The sequence below is a fragment of the Dama dama genome, chromosome 1, assembly GCF_033118175.1.
Source record: "Dama dama isolate Ldn47 chromosome 1, ASM3311817v1, whole genome shotgun sequence".
Taxonomy (NCBI): Eukaryota; Metazoa; Chordata; class Mammalia; order Artiodactyla; family Cervidae; genus Dama; species Dama dama.
In genome coordinates this window covers 8,875,259-8,889,236 of record NC_083681.1, presented here as the reverse complement: position 1 = coordinate 8,889,236, position 13,978 = coordinate 8,875,259, and the positions used below count along the sequence as shown (strand labels likewise).

At 40.7% G+C, this 13,978-nt stretch overlaps 1 long non-coding RNA gene across 1 annotated transcript in view; it reads right to left on the bottom strand.

Moving 5' to 3' along the window:
- LOC133057235 (uncharacterized) overlaps window positions 1-13,978 on the bottom strand; it is a 28,695-nt gene that overhangs the window by 12,346 nt on the left and 2,371 nt on the right. The window contains exon 3 of the long non-coding RNA XR_009692986.1: window positions 2,506-2,574. This is a non-coding gene — a long non-coding RNA (uncharacterized LOC133057235). The remainder of the gene's footprint in view (window positions 1-2,505; window positions 2,575-13,978) is intronic.

Sequence of the window (13,978 nt, the reverse complement as noted above, 5' to 3'; positions counted from 1 at the left end):
GAGGAGCCTGGTGGGCTGCTGTCCATAGGGTCGCACAGAGTCGGACACAACTGAAGTGACTTAGCAGCAGCAGCAGTGTGACTAAGGGAACTGAATTTTCTATTTAATATGCGATTAGTGACTACCATATTGGACAATGCAGAGTAACTTCTCAAGACCTTCAGTTCTTCTTGTGCAAAAGGTGAGCTAAGTGATCTCCTTTGCCTTTTAGTTCTAAATGCTGTCATTCTAATTCAGCATAAAAAATTCATATTCACATTGTAAGAGTTCAAATTTTGACTTCCTAAAACTGTATTTCCAAATAATAAATTATATACTTTTACATACAGAAAGTATCTAAATAATGACCTTCACCAATTTAAATCAAATGTGTATAAATGATGTTTCGGACACTATATAACATGTATTGTGACTTAATAGCTGGAGAATAAGGGGTACTTGGAGAAGAGTCAGAGGACTGCAAGAGGAGAATTAAAGAGTTGAGAAACAAAACAGTGAAGAAAGTTTAAGAAACTGGGATCGTTTAGGGAAAAAAGACCAATGAGAGACAACATATACAAGTATTTATGAAGGGTAATTAGAGATGGTATCCAGATATTCTCCATTAGATTGTCGTTGTTGTTCAGCTGCTAAGTCATGTCCAACTCTCTGCACCCCCATGAATTGCAGCACACCAGGCTTCCATATCCTTCACTATCTCCTAGAGTTTGCGCAAACCCAAATTAAGTTAAAGAGGAAATAAGTTATATTGACGCACTTTCAGAGTTTGGTATATTAAATTCTCAAAAGAATTTCAGATTTTTAATTTAACTGTTTTAAACCATTTTTGTGCCATGTGTCATGCTGAAGATATGCAATTTCAAAGTAATAATCACAGGACACTAACACTACAAACAAATAGGAATCACTGCTTACTAGATCTTTTTTAATTGACTTTTTAATTGGAGGAAAATTGCTTTACAATGTTGTGTTGGTTTCTAGATCTTTTAAAATAGGATTAATTGTCAACCTTTACATAATATTCAAGACATCACTCTGAGATCCTTTACAACATGAATAAGTTACCAAATATGTATTTTTTCAATTATCAAATACATGTTATATACTAGATGTAGATATTTCTAGAATAAATGATGACATGAAAGGGATACTTATCTATAGAACAGTGAAGCATAATGTTTACAAAGCATGATGTTTTATATGTATAGATAAAGTCCAGATTTCTGTGTCTACCTCCAGGGTTTCTGATTCAGTAGGTCTGGGTTATGGTCTGAACATTTACATTTCTAACAAGCTTTTAGCAATGCTAATGCCACTGGTTTGGGGACCACACCTTGAGAACAACTGATAGAGAATATAATGTGCGTGTGCGCTAAGTTGCTTCAGTTGTGTCCGACTCTTTGCGACCCCATGGAGTGTAGCTCACCAGGCTCCTCTATCCATGGGATTTTCCAGGCAAGAATATTGGAGTGGGTTACCATGCCCTTCTCCAAGAGAATATAATAAATTTAATATTTTTAGAAGACACCTTTCCATTTTTAGTATAATTTAGAAAAGTATAGTAAAGGCTGAGACTAGTAACCTTTCCTTTCAAGCCTGGATATGGAAAGCCCAGGCCTGAATTTGACAACCTATATTATGTATAGCACTAGAGAGGCCCTCTGGGGACTAGATTACACGTTCCACTTAAGTTCTACCCTAAGTCTGAAGGGCTTCATACTCAAAAATTCTTCACATCCCGCTCTCAAAATAAACTTTAATTTCTCCCATATGGATAACTTTAGCTAGATTTTAGAAGAAAAAGACATCTGATTTTAAATATATTTTTATACTATAGTATGTATGACATTACATTGAAAAAAGCTTATTAACCAAAATGCATTACAGTGCTAAAACTAAATATTTTATATGTATGTGTTTGAATGTGATCCTTCTGTAATAGGCCTGACATGTCCTCCAACACAAAAGAACAGGATTGAGCAATTTACTCATGCCCCCAACTTTTTCTAGAAGGCTATGATACCTTGGCATATAGTTTATTAGTTTAGGCAACCAGCTCATTCAGGTGGCAACCTGAGTAGTGGTGCTTTATGGTGGTTTAGTCACTAAGTTGTGTCCGATTCTATGCAACCCCATGGACTGTGGCCTGCCAGGCAATTTGTCCATGGGATTCTCCAGGCAAGAATACTGGGGTGGATTGCCATGTCCTTCACCAGGGGATCTTCCTGACCTAGGGATGGAAACCGGGTCTCCTGCATTGCAGGCAGATTCTTTACCTGAGGAGAGTTACTTACAAATATTTTTTCTGCTCTCAGGGAACGTGTCTACTTAACTGTCAGAAAAGCCCACTGAAGTCAGTGAAACGTTGACATTATAAACTTTTACAAAGAAGTCCTGTTTACATACTCTAGCTTATGTCTTTTCTAATCCAGCTCCCTACCCCAAATCATACTGTGTGACTGAACAAGGGTGAACATGGTTTGGGTTTTTTAAATGATTACTTACATATAGATGTCCATCTTTAAAGCACTTTAAACAATTCACAGTTGTTTTCTGCTGCTGTAGAAGAATCTCCTTCAAATCAGAGACAGTTTTATAATTATTGATTAGTGTCTAGTATGGAACATGCATAACAATCAATAAAGGCTGTGGTGATAAACTTTTATATTTCAGTATTTAGAACATGAATTAGAATAAAAGAATAATTTCAGGACTATTTTAATTCACAAATGCACACAAAATATCTTCTAAATTATTAAAATGGAGAACTCTGAAATAATGTGTTTGAGTTAAATAAGGAGGTACTCCTGAGAAACCTGTATGCATGTCCAGAAGCAACAATTAGAACCAGCACTGCAACCATGTGTAAAAGAATGAAACTAGAACACTTGCTAACACCATACACAAGAATAAATTCAAAATGGATTAAAAACCTGAATGTAAGACCAGAAACTATAAAACTCCTAGAGGAAAACACAGGCAGAACACTCTCTCTGACATAAATCACAGCAAGATCCTCTATGACCCAACTCCCAGAGTAATGGAAATAAAAATAAACAAGTGGGACCTAATTAAGCTTAAAATCTTTTGCACAATGAAGGAAATTATAAGCAAGGTGAAAAGACAGCCTTCAGAATGGGACAAAATAATAGCAAATGAAACAACTGACAAAGAATTAATCTCCAAAATATGCAAGCAGTTCATGCAGCTCAATACCAGAGAAATGAACAACCCAATGAAAAAGTGGGCAAAAAAACTAAATAAAGTTTTCTTCAGAGAAGACATACAGATGGCTGATAAACACATGAAAAGATGCTCAACATCCAACCAGTGAAGTTGCTCGGTTGTGTCCAACTCTTTGCAACAACATGGACTGTAGCCTACCAGGCTCCTCCATCCATGGAATTTTCCAGGCAAGAATACTGGAGTGGGTTGCCATTTCCTTCTCCAGGGCATCTTCCCTACCCAGGGATCGAACCCAGGTCTCCAGCATTGCAGGCAGATGCTTTACCGTCTGAGCTACCAGGGAAGCCCAACATCGCTCATTATTAGAAATGCAAATCAAAACCACAATAAGGTATCATCTCAGGCCAGTCAGAATGGCCATCACCAAAAAGTCTACAAAGAATAAATGCTGGAGAGGGTGCAGAGAAAAGGAAACCCTCTTACACCATAGGTGGGAATGCAAACTGGTACAGCCACTATGGAGAACAGGGTGGAGATTCTCTCAAAAAACTGGGAATAGAACTGCCATATAACCCAGCAATCCCACTCCTGGGCATACACACCGAGGAAACTAGAACTGAAAGAGACACGTGCACCCAAATGTTCACCACTGCACTGTTTACAATAGCCAGGACATGGAAGCAACCTAGATATCCATTGGCAGGTGAATGGATAAGAAAGCTGTGGTACATATACACAATGAAATATCACTCAGCTATAAAAAGGAATGCATTTGAGTCAGTTTTAATGAAGTGGAAGAAACTGGAGCCTATTATACAGAGTGAAGTAAGTCAGAAAGAGAAAAACAAATACTGTATATTAATGCATATATATGGAATTTAGAAAGACAGTAAAGATCCTACATACAGGGGACCAAAGGAGACACAGATGTAAAAACAGACTTTTGGACTCTGTGGGAGAAGGCAAGGGTGCAATGATTTGAGAGAATAATATTGAAACATATATATTATGATATGTTTCATATCATACATAAACATTACATATATGTAAAATAGATGACCAGTGCAAGTGCAATGCATGAAGCAGGGCAGAACAACCCAGAGGGGTTGGGAGGGAGGCAGAAGTGGGGTTCAGAACAGAGGGAAAAATATGTACCCATGGCTGACTCATTTCAATGTATGGGAAAAGCCATCACAATATTGTAAAGTAATTATACTCCAATTAAATAAATTAATTTTTTAAAAAGAATATGACATGGAAAAATGGACTGGTTCAATATTGGGAAAGGAGGACAACAAACCTGTATATTGTCACCCTGCTTATTTAACTTTTATGCAGAGTCAATTCAGTTCATTGACTCAGTCGTGTCCAATGCTTTGTGACCCAAAGGACTGTAGCACGCCAGGCTTCCCTGTCCATCACAAGTTCCCAGAACTTACTCAAACTCATGTCCATTGGGTCGGTGATGCCATACAACTATCTCATACTCTGTCGTCCCCTTCTCCTCCTGCCTTCAATCTTTCTCAACATCAGGATCTTTTCTTATGAGTTAGTTCTTCCCATCCAAAGTATTGGAGTCTCAAAGTGGCCAAAGCATTGGAGTCTCAACTTCAGCATCAGTCCTTCCAATGAATATTCAGGGCTGATCTCCATTAGGATGGACTGGTTGGATCTCCATGCTGTCCAAGGGACTCTCAAGAGTCTTCTCCAACACCACAGTTCAAACCATCAATTCTTCAGCACTCAGCTTTCTTTATAGTCCAACTCACAGGCATACATGACTACTGGAAAAACCATAGCTTTGACTAGATGGACATTTGTTGGCAAGGTAATGTCTCTGAGTTTTAATATGCTGTCTAGGTTGGTCATAGTTTTCTTCCTAGGAGCAAGCGTCTTTTAATTTCATGGCTGCAGTCGCCATCTGCAGTGATTTTGGAGTCCCCCAAAATAAAGTCCGTCACTGTTTCCATTGTTTCCCCATCTATTTGCCATGAAGTGATGGGACCAGATGCCATGATCTTAGTTTTCTGAATGTTGACCTTTAAGCCAACTTTTTTCACTCTCCTCTTTCACTTTCATCAAGAGGCTCTTTAGTTCTTCTTCACTTTCTGCCATAAGCGTGCTGTCATCTGAGTACCTGAGGTTATTGATATTTCTCCAAGCAATCTGGATTCCAGCTTCTTCTTAATCGAGCCAGGCATTTTTCATGATGTACTCTGCATATAACTTCAATAAGCAGGATGACAATATACAGCCTTGACATACTCCTTTCCCAATTTGGAACCAGTCTGTTGTTCCATGTACAGTTCTAACTGTTGCTTCCTGACCTGCATACAGATTTCTCAGGAGGCAAGTCAGGTGGTCTGGTATTCTCAAGAATTTTGCACAGTTTGTTGCAATCCACACAGTCAAAGGCATTGGCATAGTGAATGAAGCAGATTTTTTTTTAACTCTGCTGTTTTTTTGATGATCCAGCGGATGTTGGCAATCTGTTCTCTGGTTCCTTTGCCTTTTCTAAATCCAACTTGAACATCTGGAAGTTCACAGTTCATGTACTGGTGAAGCCTGGCTTGTAGAATTTTGAACTTTACTTTGCTTCTGTGTGAGATGAATGCAATTGTGAAGTAGTTTGAACATTCTTTGGCATTGCCTTTCTTTGGGATTGGACTGGAAAGTGACCTTTTCCAGTCCTGTGGCCACTGCTGAGTTTTCCAAATTTGCTGGCATATTGAGTGCAGCACTTTCACAGCATCATCTTTTAGGATTTTCAATAGCTTAACTGGAATCCCATCGCCTCCACTAGCTTTGTTCGCAGTGATGCTTCCTAAGGCCCACTTGACTTCACATTCCAGGATGTCTGGCTCTAGGTGAGTGATCACACCATCATGGTTATCTGGGTCATGGAGATCTTTTTTGTATAGTTCTTCTGTGTAATCTTGCCACCTCTTCTTAATATCTTCTTCTGTTAGGTCCATGACATTTTTGTCCTTTATTGTGTCTATCATGCACCCATCTTTGCATGATGTTCCCTTGGTATCTCTAATTTTCTTGAAGAGATCTCTAGTCTTTCCCAGTCTATTGTTTTCCTCTATTTCTTTACATTGATCACTGAGGATGGCTTTCTTATCTCTCCTTGTTTGTTTGTTTGTTTTTAGAATGCTGCACTCAAATGGATATATCTTTCCTTTTCTCCTTTGCTTTTCGCTTCTCTTCCTTTCTCAGCTATTTGTAAGGCCTCCTCAGACAGCCATTTTGCCTTTCTTTATCTTGGGGATGCTCTTGATCACTGCCTTGTGAACAATGTCATGAACCTCCACCCATAGTTCTTAGACACTCTGTCTATCAGATCTAATCCTTTGAATCTATTTGTCACTCCCACTGTATAATCATACAGTATTTGATTTAGGTCATACCTGAACGGTCTAGTGGTTTTCCCTACTTTCTTCAAATTTAAGTCTGAATTTGGCAATAACGAGTTTATGATCAGAGCCACAGTCAGCTCCTGCTCTTGTTTTTGCTGACTGTATTGAACCTCTCCATCTTTCATGCAAAGAATATAATCAATCTGATTTTGGTATTGACCATCTGGTGATGTCCATGTGTAGAGTCTTCTCTTGTGTTGTTGGAAGAGGGTGTTTGCTATGACCAGAGTGTTCTTTTGGCAAAACTCTATTAACATTTACCCTGCTTCCTTTTGTACTCCAAGGTCAAATTTACCTGTTATTCCAGGTATCTCTTGATATCCTACTTTTGCATTTCAGTCCCCTATGATGAAAAGGACATCTTTTTGGGGTGTTAGTTCTAGAAGGTCTTGTAGGTATTCACAGAACCACTGAACTTCAGCTTCTTCAGTATTACTTGTAGGGGCATAGTCTTGGATTACTGCAATACTGAATGGTTTGCCACAGGTTTATCTTATCTTGCCTGGAGAATCCCATGGATGGAGGAACCTGGTGGGCTACAGTTCATGGGGTCGCAAAGAGTCAGACACAACAGAGCGACTTCACTTTTCACCTCAGTTTATCTGATAGCTTAGTTGGTAAGGAATCCACCTGCAATGCAAGATACCCCTGGTCAATTCCTGGGCTGGGAAGATCCGCTTGAGAAGGGATAGGCTACCTACTCCAGTATTATTGGGCTTCCCTTGTGGCTCAGCTGGTAAATAATCCGCCTGCAATGTGGGAGTCCTGGATTCGATTCCTGGGTTGGGATGATCCCCTGGAGAAGGAGAAGACTACCTACTCCAGTATTCTGACCTGGATAATTCCATGGAGTGTATAGTCCATGGGGTCACAAAGAGTCAGACATGACTGAGCGACTTTCTATGCAGAGTGCTGCTGCTGCTGCTAAGTCACATCAGTTGTGTCCGACTCTGTGCAACCCCTTAGACGGCAGCCCACCAGGGTCCCCAGTCCCTGGGACTCTCCAGGCAAGAACACTGGAGTGGGTTGGCATTTCCTTCTTCAGTGCATGAAAGTGAAAAGTGAAAGTGAAGTTGCTCAGTTGCATCCGACTCACAGCGACCCCATGGACTGCAACCTACCAGGCTCCTCCGTTCATGGGATCCCCCAGGCAAGAGTACTGGAGTGGGTTGCCATTTCCTTCTCCTTCTATGCAGAGTACATCATGCTAAATGCTGGACTGGATGAATCACAAAGTGGAATAAAGACTCCCAGGAGAAATATCAACAGCCTCAGATATGCAGATGATACCACTTTAATGGCAGAAAGTGAAGGAAAACTAAAAAGCCTCTTAATGAAGGTGAAACAAGAGAGTGAAAAAGCTTACTTGAAACTTAATATTCAAAAAACCAAGACCATGGCATCTGGTACCATCACTTCATGGCAAATAGAAGGGATAAAAGTAGAAGCAGTGACAGCTTTTATTTTCTTGGGCTCCTGCAGACAGTGATTGCAGTCATGAAAATCACTGCAGACAGTGACTGCAGCCATGAAATTAGAAGATGCTCACTCCTTGGAAGGAAAACTATGACAAACCTAGACAGCAGATTAAAAAGCAGAAACATCACTTTTCTGACAAAGGTCTCTCTAGTCAGATCTATGGCTTTTCCAGTAGTCATGTACGGATGTGAGACTTGAAGCATAAAGAAGGATGAAGGTCAAAGAACTGATGCTTTCAAACTGTGGTGTTGGATGAGACTCGAGAGTCCCTTGGACTGCACAGAGATCAAACCAGTCTATTCTAAAGGAAATCAGTCCTGAATATTCATTGGAAGGACTGATGCTGAAGCTGAATTTGCAATACTTTGGCCACCTGATGCGAAGAGATGATTCATTGGAAAAGAACCTGATGCTAGGAACGATTGAAGGCAAAAGGAGAAGAGGGTGGCAGAGGATGAGATGGTTAGATAGCATATCTGACTCAGAGGACATGAATTTGAACAAACTCAGGAGATAGTGGAGGACAGAGGAGACTGGCTTTCTACAGTCCATGGGTTGTTAAGAGTCAGACACAACTTAACAACTGAATAACAACCACAACAACATCAGGTCAAGTAGAAATTTCTCCTGAAAGCTGTTCCTTAATTTCTTCTCATGCAATTATATCAATTTTCTGTTGGTGGGTGGGGTTGTGTTCCCTCCCTATTTTTGATCTGAGGCCAAACTATGTCAGGGGTAATGGCGGTAGTGGCGACCTCCTTCAAAAGGGCTTGTGCCAGGACTGTTGTATTCAGTGCTGCTGACCCTGCGGGAGACCACTGTCAACCTGTGCCTCTGTCAGAGACTCCTGGACACTCACAGGCAAGTCTGGCTCAGTCTCTTGTGGGGTAACTGCTCCTTTCTCCTGGGTCCTGGTGCACACAAGGTTTTGTTTGTGCCCTCCAAGAGTCTGTTTCCCCAGTCCTGTGGAAGTTCTGCAATCAAATCCCACTGGCCTCCAAAGTCAAATTCCCAGGGGGTTCTCAGTCCCTTTCCCAGATCCCCAGGTTGGGAAATCTGTTATGGGTCCTAGAACTTTTATAACAGTGAAAGAACTTCTTTGGTGTAATTATTCTCCAGTTTGTGGGTCATCTGCTCAGTGGCTCTATGGTGGGGCTCTCACACCTTGCCTCCCAAGTCTGCTGCACCCAGAGCCCCTGTCCCCATGACAGGCCACTGCTGACCCCTACCTCCACAGACCCTCAAACACTCAAAGGCAGGTCTGGCTTAGTCTCTGTGGGGTCACTGGGTCCTGGTGCAAACAAGGTTTTCTTTGAGCCCTCCGAGTGTCTCTGGTGGAGATGGAGTTTGATTCTAAATGTGATCTCTCCCCTCCTACTGTCTTGGTGGGGCTTCTCCTTTGGCCTTGGATGTGGGGTATCTTTTTTTGGTGGGATCCAACATTCTCCTATTGATGGTGTTCAGCAGTGAGTTGCATTTTTGGAGTTCTCGCAGGAGAAGAGGAGCACACATCCCTCTAGTCCTCCATCTGGATTAAAGATGTACTGAGCATGGCCCTGCCCATCAGAACAAGACCCAGATTCCCCCACAGCCTATCCCTCGCATCAGAAACCTTTCACAAGCCTCTTATCCTCATCCATCAGAGGGCAAACAGAATGAAAACCACAGTCACAGAAAACTAACCAAACTAATCACATGGTTCACAGCCTTGTCTAACTTAATGAAACTATGAGCCATGCCATGTAGGGCCACACAGATGGATGGGTCATGGTGGAGAGTTCTGACAAAATGTGGTCCACTGGAGAAGGGAATGGCAAACCACTTCAGTATTCCTGCCTTGAGAACTCCATGAACAGTATGAAAAGGCAAAAAGATATGACATTGAAAGATGAACTCCCCAGGTTGGTAGGTGCCCGATATGCTACTGGAGATCAGTGGAGAAATAACTCCAGAAAGAATGAAGAGATGGAGCCAAAGTGAAAAAAAAAACACCCAGTTGTGGATGTGACTGGTGATGGAATCAAGGTCTGATGCTGTAAAGAGCAATACTGCATAAGAACATGGAATGTTAGGTCCATGAATCAAGGAAAATTGAAGTGGTCAAAGAGGAGATGGCAAGAGTGAACATTGACATTTTAGGAATCAGTGAACTAAAATGGACTGGAATGGGTGGATTTAACTCAGATGACCATTATATCTACTACTGTGGGCAAGAATCCCTTAGAAAAAAGGAATAGCCCTCACAGTCAACAAAGGAGTCTGAAATGCAGTACTTGGATGCAATCTCAAAAACGACAGAATGATCTCTGTTCCTTTCCAAGGCAAACAATTCAATATCACAGTAATCCAAGTCTATGCCCCAACCACTAACACCAAAGAAGCTGAAGTTGAACAGTTCTATGAAGACCTACAAGACCTTCTAGAACTAACACCCAAAAAAGATGTCCTTTTCATCACAGGGGACTGGATGCAAAAGTAAGAAGTCAAGAGATACCTGGAGTATCAGGCAAGTTTGCCTTGGAGTACAGAATGAAGCAGGGCAAAGGCTAACAGAGTTTTGCCAAGAGAACACACTAGTCATAACAAACATCCTCTTCTAACAACATAGGAGATGACTCTACACATGGACATCACCAGATGGTCAATACCGAAATCAGATTGATTATTTTCTTTGAAGCCAGAGATGGAGAAGCTCTATACAGTCAGCAAAAACAAGACCAGGAGCTGATTGTGGCTCTGATCATGAACTCCTTATTGCCAAATTCAGACTTAAAATTGAAGAAAGTAGGGAAAACCACTAAATCATTCAGGTATGGCCTAAATCAAATCCTATATGATTACATGGTTGAAGTGACAAATACGTTCAAGGGATTAGATGTGATAGACAGAGTGCCTAAGAACTATGGATGGAGGTTCATGACATTGTACAGGACGCAGTGATCAAGACCATCCCCAAGAAAAATAAATACAAAAAGGCAAAACAGTTGTCAGAGGAGGCCTTACAAATAGCTGAGAAAAGAAGAGAAGCGAAAGGCAAAGGAGAAAAGGAAAGATATACACATTTGAATGCAGAGTTCCAAAGAATAGCAAGGAGAAATAAGACAGCCTTCATAAGTAATCAGTGTAAAGAAATAGAGGAAAACAACAGACTGGGAAAGACTAGAGATCTCTTCAAGAAAATTAGAGATACCAAGGGAACATTTCATGCAAAGATGGGCACAATAAAAGACAGAAACAGTATGTAACTAACAGAAGCAGAAGATAGTAAGAAGAGGTAGCAAGAATGCACATAAAAACTGTACAAAAAATGTCTCCATGACCCAGATAACCACGATGGTGTGATCACTCACCTAGAGCCAGACATCCTGGAATGTGAAGTCAAGTAGGCCTTAGGAAGCATCACTGCAAAGCTAGTGGAGGTGATGGAATTCCAGTTGAGCTATTGAAAATCCTAAAAGATGATGCTGTGAAAGTGCTGCACTCCCTATGCCAACAAATTTGGTAAACTCAGCAGTGGCCACAGGGCTGGAAAAGGTCATTTTCATTCCAGTCCCAAAGAAAGGCAATGCCAAAGAATGCTCAAACTACCGTACAATTGCATGCATCTGACACAGTAGCAAAGTAATGCTCAAAATTCTCCAAGCCAGGCTTCAACAATACATGAACTGAACTTCCAGATGTTGAAGCTGGATTTAGAAAAGGAATAGAAAGCAGAGATCAAATTGCCAAAATTCACTGGATCATAGAAAAAGCAAGTGAGTTCCAGAAGAATGTCTACTTCTGGTTTACTGACTACCCAAAGCCTTTGACTGTGTGGATCAAAACAAACTGTGGAAAATTCTTCAAGAGATGAGAATACCAGACCACCTGACCTGCCTCCTGAGAAATCTGTATGCCGGTCAAGAAGCAACAGTTAGAACTGGACATGGAACAATGGACTGGTTCCAAACTGAGAAAGGAGTACATCAAGGCTGTATATGCAGAGTATATCATGCAAAATGCCTGGCTGAATGAAGCACAAGCTGGAATCAAGATTGCTGTGAGACATATCCATGACCTCAGATATGCAGATGACACCATCCTTATGGCAGCAAGTGAAGAGGAAAGAAAGAGCCTCCTGATGAAAGTGAAAGACGAGAGTATAAACGGTGGCTTAAAACTCAATATTCAAAAAACTAAGATCATGGCATCCTGTCCTATCACTTCATGGCAAATAGATGGGGAAACAATGGAAACAGTGACAAACTTTGTTTTCTTGGGCTCCAAAATCACTCCAGATGGTGACTGCAGCCATGAAGTTAAAAGACACTTGCTCCTTGGAAGAAAAGCTATGACCAACCTAGAAAGTATATTGAAAAGCAGAGACATTACTTTGCTGACAAAGGTCAATCTAATCCAAGCTATTGTTTTTTCCAGTAGTCATATATACATATGAGAGTTGGACCATAAAGCTGAGTGCAGAAGAATTGATGCTTTTGAACTATGGTGTCGGAGAAGACTCTTGAGAGTCCCTTGGACTTCAAAGAGATTGAACCAGTCCAGATTTGAAGTCCAAATCTTCAAGGAGATCAGTCCTGAATATTCATTAAGGACTGATGTTGAAGCTGAAGCTCCAATACTTTGGCCACCTGATGGGAAGATCTGACTCATAAGAAAAGACCCTGATGCTGGGAAATTTTGAAGGCAGGAGGAGAAGGGGTTGATAGACGATGCAATGGTTGGATGGCATCATCGAGTCAATGGACATGAGTTTGAGCAAGCTCCGGGAGTTGGTGATGGAAAACGAAGCCTGGCATGCTGCAGTCCATGGGGTCACAAAGAGTTGGACACGAGTGAGTGACTGAACTGTACTGAATTATTCCAAGTCAACTAAATCTTGGATCTTCTTCATACTGATGATGCAATAATAAAAAACTCATTCATACTTGCTATTTAATTTTTTTATTATCCTATGAAATAGGCATCATTATACCAATTACTGCCAATGCCTGGCACAAAATCATCACTCTACAAGTACTTATACAAATGTTTCATCTTAATTTCATCCACTCATATAGTTAGCACACCAATAGGAAGATCCAAAAAATAGAAGGGAAAAAGGAGAAGCTTTGAAGCTATTGAAGCTATGAGTGAAGAGAAATCATGAGGAAGAGATGGAAGAAAAGAGTTCTCCAGTTTTAGACCAAAGAGAAGCTAAGTACAGGTCACTATGATAGAGAATTTACAAATAGAGAGTGATGGATTCTGCAAGATTTAGAGTCCTGTCCCCTCTCCCACACACACCTCACAAGGTTAGGGCTACAAAGAATCCTGATCAAGGTATAATGCTCCATGATATCCAACTCCACGCACTAGAACTGTTTCCTTCTCCTTCCTGTGAACCCTTAAGTTAGACTCTCATGAACCGAGGTAATCTATGTCCCTCACGGTATGAAAAGCCCTAAAAGTATATTGTTCAGTAAAATGTTTCCAAACATCTCCTTTGGGACAAAAGATTGTGTCTCTTTACACTTTCAGTTGGACTTCCCAAATATCAATCCAGATTGTCCTTGACATTTAACACTAAGACTTTATAACACTAAACTAGCACTTATTAGTCAATAGAAATAAATATTTCTTAGATGACAGGGTTCCTATACCCACTTATCTTTCTATATGTATAAATTTGTCAATAATCCTTTTGAATTACGTGAAATTAAATGTAATATGCCTGATGGGAAGTTTGCGTTCTGGACTTAAAACTGAAGATTCAAATGCAGCTCTACCATCTACGAGCAGGACAGCTTTGGCAAGCTCTTTGGCTTGTCTCTGCCTCTATTTCCTCATCTGCAACAGGTTGCTTTTAATTTGAATTTTTAATTGTAAAGAGTTGTTATAAGGATTAAATGACT